Genomic DNA, 9571 nt, shown 5'->3' on the forward strand with positions numbered 1-9571 from the left:
TCAGGCATGTAATAGAATTATAGCGAACTTCTGTGGATGTGAACTTCTTCTCCCCTGAGTCTGAACTTCCCGACGGACTTCAATATTGTAAAGGGCGAACTTCCGAAACTTTAGTCTAGTTTGAAGTGAACTTCAGAAAATATAGCGAACTTCCGTCGCATCTGCACTTTTCTGGATACAGATATGAACTTCTCCTTATCTGCATCTGAACTTCCAGACGGACCTCAACATTGTAAGGAGTGAACTTCCATTTCAAATATGAACTTCTATACGGGGAGTGAAATTTCATACGGAGGTAAGTGAACTTCCCGATGGTGGCAAGTGAACTTCTGAAAATATTTTCGAACTTCCACATGTTCGAATTGAACTTCCGAGTTGTGTTTGTCTTTTGTTCAAAGTGAACTTCCAAAAATAATGTGAACTTCTATTGTGTTCGAAGTGAACTTCCGATTTTTCATGTTTAGTGATGCAGCAGCCTTCTGAACTTCTGAATTCGGCAAAAGTGAACTTCACCAATCTGCGAAAGTGAACTTCTAAATTCTGGCGGATGTGAACTTGCCATTTTTTAAACTCTAGATAAAATTTCCGAACTTCTGAATTTTTGCGAGTGTGAACTTCCAAGTTTTGCAGATGTGAATTTCCTGATTTTTTGAAATCTGGAGAATTTTCTAAACTTAGAAATTTCGTGTGTGTGAACATCCAAATTCTGTAGATGTGAACTACCGAGTCTTGTAGATGTGAACTTCCTGATTTTTTTGTACTCTAGAGATTTTTTTGAATTTTCACATCTGCAGAACTCGATCTGGTTGGGGCGCCGCCGGAGGAGCTAGGCGCATGAGGCGGGAGGTCGACTCCCTGGGGCGACAGTGGCGCCTTCGACAGTTGGTGGGGACAGCGGGGGTTGTGCGCGTGGCAGGTGGTGGGGCGGTGGAGGTCGTGCGCGCGGCAGGTGGTGTGGCGGAGGTCGCCGGGGCGCGCGGCAGGCGGAGTGGGGCGGCGGCGGCCTGGGCGCGCGACAGGTGGTGGGGACGGCGGTCGCCGGGGGGCACGGCAGGTGGTGTGGCGACGGTAGCCGGGGCACGCGGCAGGTGGTGGGCGTGGCGCACAGGCGGGAGGTGGGATGCGACGCGCGGGCGGGAGGTGGGAGGCGACGCGCGGGCGGGAGGTGGGAGGTGAGAAATTCCGTGGTGGTCAAACTGAAGTCCTAGAATAGATAAACTTCTGGCTTGTGCGAGGTGAATTTTCTGACATATTTTGAAGTGAACATCCGGATGGTGCAAAGTGAACTTCCCACCATTGCCAAAGTGAATGCCCACAAAAAGTAAGTTTCCCATTGAACATCAAGCACGTTCAAATTGCCTAGTACTTTACTTTACATATTCTAATATTTAATCTGTTATGTGCACTGCACAAAAATCATTTTTTGGCTGCAATAGTACAAACGTAGCTGGTAAAGACACAAAACTACAAGAAAAAAGTAGCCAAGCTGGAGCAGTTTAGAAGCAGCAACATACAAGTTGAAAGCTACTCCCGTGAGAGGATCTGCTTCATTCAAAAAAAAAAGGGGGCATCAAGTTGAAAGCTACTCTCGTGAGACGCTTCTTCATTCAATAAAAAAAAAGGAGCATCACTGATTAGCTACGTACGGCAGCAGCTGCTCCACCTGCCACTGGATTGACGTCCGGAAGTTGATGTCTGCTGCTTGCTGCCTTGCTCCGCTCGATACCGAGTTGTAGTTGAGCCGCGCAATCTTATGTCAGGCAAGCGACAACACTAGATTCTGCACAATGGTATTTACAGTAGTAGTATTTAGGCAAGTAAAAACATCCATCACACTCATTGCTATCTGAACTTCATGGCTGACACAGATTGACTACACATTGCTATCGTCTGAATTCAGGTTGAGGTAGTTCAACTACCTGGTCTCGGTGCTAACAGAAGGCTATACGACGGAGAGGTAGGTCCTCCTCCAGCCGCTGATGTATGTCGCAAAGTGATGGATCGCACCTCGGAGGTTCCGACCGCCTGTGTGCTTTTAACTGTAATAGTCAGACAGACTAAATGAACTCCCCAAATATAGAAAAGTGAACTGGCCCTGATAATAATGTAAACTACCATTTTTCATACTAGCCGGAAGCATTTCATAATAATGTTAATTACTATTTTTCATACTAGCTAGAAGCGGACTCCTCCCACTGACGCAGTGGATTCCCCCCGAAAAGAGAAGTTAACTTCCAAGAAGTTGCAAATTTTTATGCAGACAAATTGAACTTGCCTGATATATTGAACTTCTCAGACATGATTAAATTGACTTCTATGTTTTGTATAGAGAAAAAACATGATAATACCCAGCAAGCACAAAATAATTAAAATTAATCCAACCCTGCATGCATGGTGTTGCCTAATTGATTTGTTGCTTACAGATAGCAAGCAATAGGACCACAAAGCACGAGAGCTAAACAAATGGGAATTACGGGAATGGGATTGGGATTGGTGACTTATGGGCAGCATTCAATAAAATACCACTCTTTGCAACTTGCAAGTGTAATCGGGGGTGGGAAAAGCAGAAAGTTTATACTATGTTAAATGTGAATCAGGCAATTCGGTGCATGCACAGAGCGAAATGCAGTGTGTCAAAGCATGGCAAAATCATATTCTATATACTATATGGTTTTACTTACAGAAGCAAATTGATGTGCCGAAGGGCGCGGCTGAAAGCTGGGCTCCCTCGAGAAGACCGCTGGACGGTCGAGGATGCGCGAGTGAACTCCCAACGTAACTGCATTTATGCACATGGAGCTATACAATGTCAAAATGAAATAAAATAATAGTCCATCTAGCAGGAATATTTTAACTAGAGTAGATGAGATGTGAACTTCACGAATTATGAGAATGAACTCCACGAAATATACAAAGGTGAGCTCTTCATCTCTCCATCTTTTATTTTTTGTTGTGCACTTGTGATCGGCTGCTTCATCCAAAAATAATGAAGAACATGAAGAACATGACTTGCAGTGACAACCGCGGGAAGACCTGCAACCGCAACTCCCAGCTCATGGCAATGCTTCTTGTGGGCACTGTTATGATAGTTAAATCTTATGTAAAAAAAGTAAACTTCACATGTGAAAAAGGTGTAGTACACTAATGAAGTAATGTGAACTTCAAAGAAGAAATTCCACAGATCTTATCGGCACAAAAATCACAAAAGATACATCATCCAGAAGCAACCATGCATTTTCTAGATTAACATGTATGATTTGTTACTACCCAAACAGATCACGGGGATCAAGCCTATTAGTTGCTTCTAAATTTTTAATGCTTAGCATCTCCATAACCTGAACTACAAGGATCTGAATATTTCACAAAAATACTATTTAGATCATGAACTGCAGTAAACACACAAGAACAAGCTATCACTTCATTTATGAACAAGGAAATCAAGCCAATGAAAGAACAAGCCCGTGATTACCCCGCCCCTAATTATCTCTAGCTTGTGTTGGACTTCTTTAAACTGCAGTCAAAGTGAACTTTCTCAGGATGAGGATTAACTGAAATTTTATGGACAGAAAAAGGGAACTCCTGACATATACAAATTGAGATTCCAGAAAAATTTCGATGAACTTCTCAATAATAGTATTCTATAACGAAAAAAAAACCAATCGATATTGTGTTTTGCATTTCGTTGCATCAACAAGGAAACAACAGACAAATCTGCAAAGAAAAATGTCAAACATCGCTAACAAGGTGTAGTAAATAACCAGACTTGTACACGTTTAGTAGAAGCAACTCACTTGCTTCTCCCCACCTCCATTAAATATAATCTCACTACCTACTGAACTAGTACTCGAGTGCGTTGATAAATAAAAAATTTGCAGATTCCAGCGTTTCATATTTGAAATTATAAATTTGCACTTCTGAACTTTTTGCCCTGCTAATGATGGAACTTTACGCACATATGGGGTGAACTTCCCAACAAAACAAAAATTCATGACAAATAAAAAGGAGAATTCCTTAAGTTGGACAAGCGGACTTGCATTTTAAATAAAATCGAACTTCACAGTCTTGTGCTTATGTGTTTTAACTGAAATCAATCTATGAAGTCAATTTTTCCCAAACAAAAATTAGTAAACTTCATATGTGAACTAGGTGAAATTGTTTTTTATGTGCTGCGATCGTCCAACATTTGCTAAAATACAAAGCTATCAACAATCTTTATGAATAAAATCACAAAAAACTGTGTTAATAATACTTCAGTATCCTTTAAACTGTAGTATTTTCGAAGTATTTGAAAAACAGCCCCGGACCTCTTTTTTCCGAAACAGAGAAAGCGAGAAAAACGCCTCCAGATCGCTGGGCTACATTGAGCTGCCGCCATGTTTTCTTGGGAGATCAGACTGTGGGTATATGCATCTACAACTCGCTACCTAATGCATGTTTTGTGCATTTGCAAGCATGCTTAGAGAACAGGACGACTGCCTCAAGTCTGTTGGAATAAACCCTGCATCTAGCTGTTAGGGAGTTTTACTTTCAGTTTCGCCAGTTAGACACTTAGCAGTTTTTTCCCTTCAGTTGTTTCTGTAAACGGATTGATTCCGTGCTAGGCGGCTTGATCCTAGTTTGTAGCTCATCGTGGACCAGTTCCTGGACGTGGGATGGCACGACCTGGTAAGTGGACTTGGCCACCACGATCGCTCCTTGCGAGCTGAATAAAAGGTGAAGAAGAAACAGAAAAGCGGACAGTTGCACCCGCACCAAAAATTCTCTGCGTTCGTTTTTCTCTGTGATCATCCCCATTGTTTGGTCTTGAGCTCGCGAGTGAGATTGAGAGGCAACACGTGGTATCAGAGCGATGTCGAAGGCACCTGGGAAGGAGAAGGGGGACGGCACACAGGCTGCCGCAGCGGGAGGCGTACAGTCGCCGCCCAAGCAGACCTCGGTGTCCCCTGCTCGCCAGCGTGGCCGCAGCCTTGTGAGGCGTGGCGGCGGCGAGATGGTGATCCGTGAGCGCGTCGTGAGGGAGAGCACAGGCTCTGCCCAATACCCGATCCTCACGCGGTCCAACTACGCAGAGTGGGCAACTGTGATGCGCATCCAGTTGCAGGAGGCACACCTGTGGGATGCGATCGAGCTCGGCCCGGACGAGGGGAGCGACGATCGATCCGCACTCGCCGCACTCCTCCGCGCCGTCCCACCGGAACTGGTGCGGACCCTGGCGGCGAAGGACAACGCCCAAGCGGCGTGGGAGACCCTTAAGACCATGCGTCTGGGGTGCGAACGGATCCGCGAGGCGAAGGCGCAAAATCGGCACCGTGAGTATGAGAACCTCGCGTTCCACTCCGGTGAGTCGATCGAGGACTTCTCCATCCGCCTCACGAACATCCTCAGCGACCTCGAGCTCCTCGGAGATCCTGTGGACGAGTACAAGGCGGTCCTGAAGTTTCTGCGCGTCGTCCCTGGTAAGTTTAGGCCAATGGCCATGGCAATCGAACAAACTGTTGATTTGAAACAGCTGTCGATCGAGGATCTCTGCGGACGTCTCATGATCGCGGAGGAAGGCTACGACGTCGACGACGCCGTGAGCGGCATAAACAAGCTCCTCCTCACCGAGGAGGAGTGGGAGGAGCGTCGCAAGCAGCCGCGCTTCAGTGGCGGCGGCGCGTCCGGCAGCGGCGCACCCACCGCAAAGGGCCCGCCACGACCTGACAAGGGCGGCGGCGTCCAGAAGGTGAACGGCGGACGCGGCGCGGCCGAAACCGATCGTGAGCGCTGCAAGTACTGCGGCAAGAAGGGCCACTGGGCTCGTGATTGCCGTAAGAAGAAGCGTGATGAGCAAGGCCGTGCGAATCTCGCGCGAGCGCACGCCGGAGCCGATGATGACCCACACATGCTCATGGCGCGCGTGTGTGAGGTCACCGCTCCTGTTGACGACGGGTACGTTCACGTCGAGCTCGTGGAGGAACGGGCCGAGGCGCACTTGAACCGTGTCGACAGCGACCATGACTCGCACTGGTTCCTTGACACGGGCGCCAGCAACCACATGAGCGGCATCGAGGAATGCTTCACCAACCTGGATCGGCGCGTCGGCGGTATGGTGAAGTTCGGCGACAACTCAGTCGTTGACATCCACGGGCGCGGCCAGGTGATCTTCCTCGACCAGGACGGCGGCCACCGCGTCCTCAACGGCGTCTACTACATCCCACGCCTCAAGAGCTCCATCATCAGCGTCGGGCAGCTGGACGAACACGGATGCGAGTCCAGGATCAAGGGAGGGTTCTTCATCCTCAGCGATCGCCGACAACGCGTCATCGCCAAGGTCAAGCGCGCCGGCAACCGCCTGTACCCGTACGAACTCAGGCTAGCCCAGCCGGTGTGCCTTGCCGCACGGTGCGCCTCGGACGACGCATGGCGGTGGCATGCTAGGTATGGCCACCTGAACTTCCAGGCGCTGCGGAAGTTGGGCGCAACGCAGATGGTCACCGGCCTCCCCCTCGTCAATCACGTCGATCAACTCTGCGACGGGTGCCTGCTTGGGAAGCAGCGCCGCCACCCATTCCCAGTGGAGGCCAAGTACCGCGCTACTAGCGTCCTCGACCTGGTTCACGGGGACCTGTGCGGCCCAATCTCGCCGGCGACGCCGGGTGGACGCCGCTACTTCCTCCTCCTCGTCGACGACATGTCGCGGTACATGTGGATCAGGCTGCTGCGCACCAAGGACGAGGCTGCAGACGAGATCGTGCGTTTCCAAGCACGAGTCGAGGTGGAGACTGGGCGCAAGCTCCGTGCCCTCCGCACGGATCGCGGAGGGAGTTCACTTCCGTTGAGTTCGGCGAGTACTGCGCCGGGCAAGGTGTGCAGCGACAGCTCACCGCCCCATACTCTCCGCAACAGAACGGGGTGGTGGAGCGCCGGAACCAGACGGTGGTGGCAATGGCGAGGAGCATGATGAAGAGTGCAGGTATGCCAGGTCGTTTTTGGGGGGAGGCAGTCACCACCGCTGTCTTCATCCTAAACAGGGCTCCGACTCGCGCCGTCGCGGGCAAGACCCCGTACGAGGCGTGGCATGGGAAGAAGCCGCCCGTGCACTTCTTCCGCACCTTCGGCTGCCTCGCACACGTGAAGATCGTCAAGCCCAACCAGCGCAAGCTCGACGATCGCTCTAAGCCGATGGTGTTCATCGGCTACGAGGAGAACGGCGTCAACTACCGCGTCTACGACCCTGTCGACAAGCGCGCTCACGTCACGCGCGACGTCGTGTTCGACGAGGGCACGACATGGAACTGGGAGGAGGGGGCCGCTGCAACGGCTGGATCGGACGTCGAGAGCTTCACCGTGGAGTACTTCGCCACTCCGGTCACCGACGCCCACGCACGCGCATCCAACACTCCTTCACCGACGACGCCAGAACCTGCTGCACCGGAGTCTGCAGCAGGGTCAGCAGCTGGAATAGCTGCATCACCTGTCACAGGGCAGGTGGAGTTCGCCACGCCGCCAAGCGAGGTCGACCCTGACCTCTTCGACGTCAACGACGATGCAGGCGCGACTCACCGGTACCGCCGCATGACAGACCTGCTCGACCCTGATGAGGCAGATGCCACGCGCAAGCAGCACCTCTTCCTCACCTCCTCCGAAGAACCTGCAAGCGTAGGAGAGGCAGAGCGTGAACCGTGCCTGGCGTGCGGCGATGCTTGAGGAGATGACCTCCATCGAGGACAACGCGACGTGGGAACTCGCTGATCTTCCCCGCGGCCACAAAGCCATTGGGCTAAAGTGGGTCTTCAAAGTGAAGCGGGACGAGCATGGCGCCATCGTCAAGCACAAGGCGCGCATCGTGGCGAAGGGCTACGTGCAGAAGCCAGGAATCGATTTCGAGGAGGTGTTTGCGCCTGTCGCTCGTGTCGAGTCAGTGCGGCTCCTGCTCGCTCTCGCTGCTCAGGAAGGATGGGCTGTCCATCATATGGACGTCAAATCCGCCTTTCTGAACGGAGAGCTGGAGGAGGAGGTGTACGCGGCTCAGCCACCGGGATTCGTCATCGCCGGGAAGGAGTCCAAGGTGCTGCGCCTCCGCAAGGCGCTGTACGGTCTGCGCCAAGCCCCACGCGCCTGGAACGCCAAGCTGGACTCGACCATGTCAGGGCTCGGGTTCAAGCGGAGTAGCTCGGAGCATGCAGTGTACGTCCGCGGCAAGCTCCTCGTCGGTGTGTACGTCGACGACCTCGTGATCACGGGCTCCATCAACGACGACATCAAGCACTTCAAGGAGGAGATGAAGGGCACTTTTCGCATGAGTGACCTGGGGTTGCTCAGCTATTACCTGGGCATCGAAGTGCGCCAGGGAAGCAGCGGCACCACAATCGCACAAGGCGCGTATGCCTCGTCGATCCTGGAGAAGGCGGGCATGAAGGGCTGCAATGCCTGTCATGTGCCGATGGAGGCCAGACTGAAGCTGAGCAAGGCAAGCACGGCGCCGCCCGTCGACGCCACCTTCTACCGGAGCATCGTGGGAAGCTTGCGGTACCTCGTGCACACGCGCCCTGACATCACTTACGCCGTGGGCTACGTGAGCAGGTTCATGGAGCAGCCCACGGAGGAGCACTGGAACGCCGTCAAGCACATCCTCCGCTACGTCGCAGGCACCCTTGATCACGGATGCTTCCTCAAGCGGGGAGCTAGTGAGCGGCCTGGGCTCAACGGGTTCAGCGACAGCGACATGGCTGGAGATGTCGACACAAGGAAGAGCACGAGTGGAGTGATCTTCTTTCTCGGCGACAGCCCTGTTAGCTGGCAGTCCCGAAGCAGAAGGTGGTGGCTCTCTCTTCCTGCGAAGCGGAGTACATCGCAGCCACTACTGCAGCATGCCAGGGCGTGTGGCTGGCGCGGCTGCTCGGCGACCTCGTCGGGGAAGGGACGAAGACGGCGATGCTAAAGGTGGACAACAAGTCTGCCATATCGCTCATGAAGAATCCTGTGGATCACGACAGGAGCAAGCACATCGACCTCCGCTTCCACTTCATTCACGAGTGCGTGGAGGACAAGAAGATCCATGTTGAGTTCACCAGTTCGGAGACGCAACTCGCCGATATTCTGACGAAGTCTCTTGGTCGAGTCAAGTTCCAGGAGATGCGCAGCAAGATCGGCGTCATCAAGATTGCATAGGGATGCAGGGATTAGGGGGAGTTTGTTGGAATAAACCCTGCATCTAGCTGTTAGGGAGTTTTACTTTCAGTTTCGTCAGTTAGACACTTAGCAGTTTTTTCCCTTCAGTTGTTTCTGTAAACGGATTGATTCCGTGCTAGGCGGCTTGATCCTAGTTTGTAGCTCATCGTGGACCAGTTCCTGGACGTGGGATGGCACGACCTGGTAAGTGGACTTGGCCACCACGATCTCTCCTTGCGAGCTGAATAAAAGGTGAAGAAGAAACAGAAAAGCGGACAGTTGCACCCGCACCAAAAATTCTCTGCGTTCGTTTTTCTCTGTGATCATCCCCATTGTTTGGTCTTGAGCTCGCGAGTGAGATTGAGAGGCAACAAAGTCCAAGATAAACATGCGCCAACGCAAACCAACCAAAAAGCTC

At 51.8% G+C, this 9571-nt stretch overlaps 1 long non-coding RNA gene across 1 annotated transcript; it reads right to left on the bottom strand.

Annotated features, from left to right (window-relative positions):
* Positions 1–1640: 1640 nt before the first annotated feature.
* Positions 1641–2780, bottom strand: LOC124687140. Its single transcript, XR_006998107.1, has 3 exons — positions 2682–2780; positions 1920–2039; positions 1641–1780 (listed from the first exon to the last, which is right to left on the bottom strand). It is a non-coding gene; the product is annotated as an uncharacterized LOC124687140 (long non-coding RNA).
* Between the last annotated feature and the right edge of the window lie 6791 nt (positions 2781–9571).

This window comes from Lolium rigidum, chromosome 2 (genome assembly GCF_022539505.1).
Source record: "Lolium rigidum isolate FL_2022 chromosome 2, APGP_CSIRO_Lrig_0.1, whole genome shotgun sequence".
Taxonomy (NCBI): domain Eukaryota; kingdom Viridiplantae; phylum Streptophyta; class Magnoliopsida; order Poales; family Poaceae; genus Lolium; species Lolium rigidum.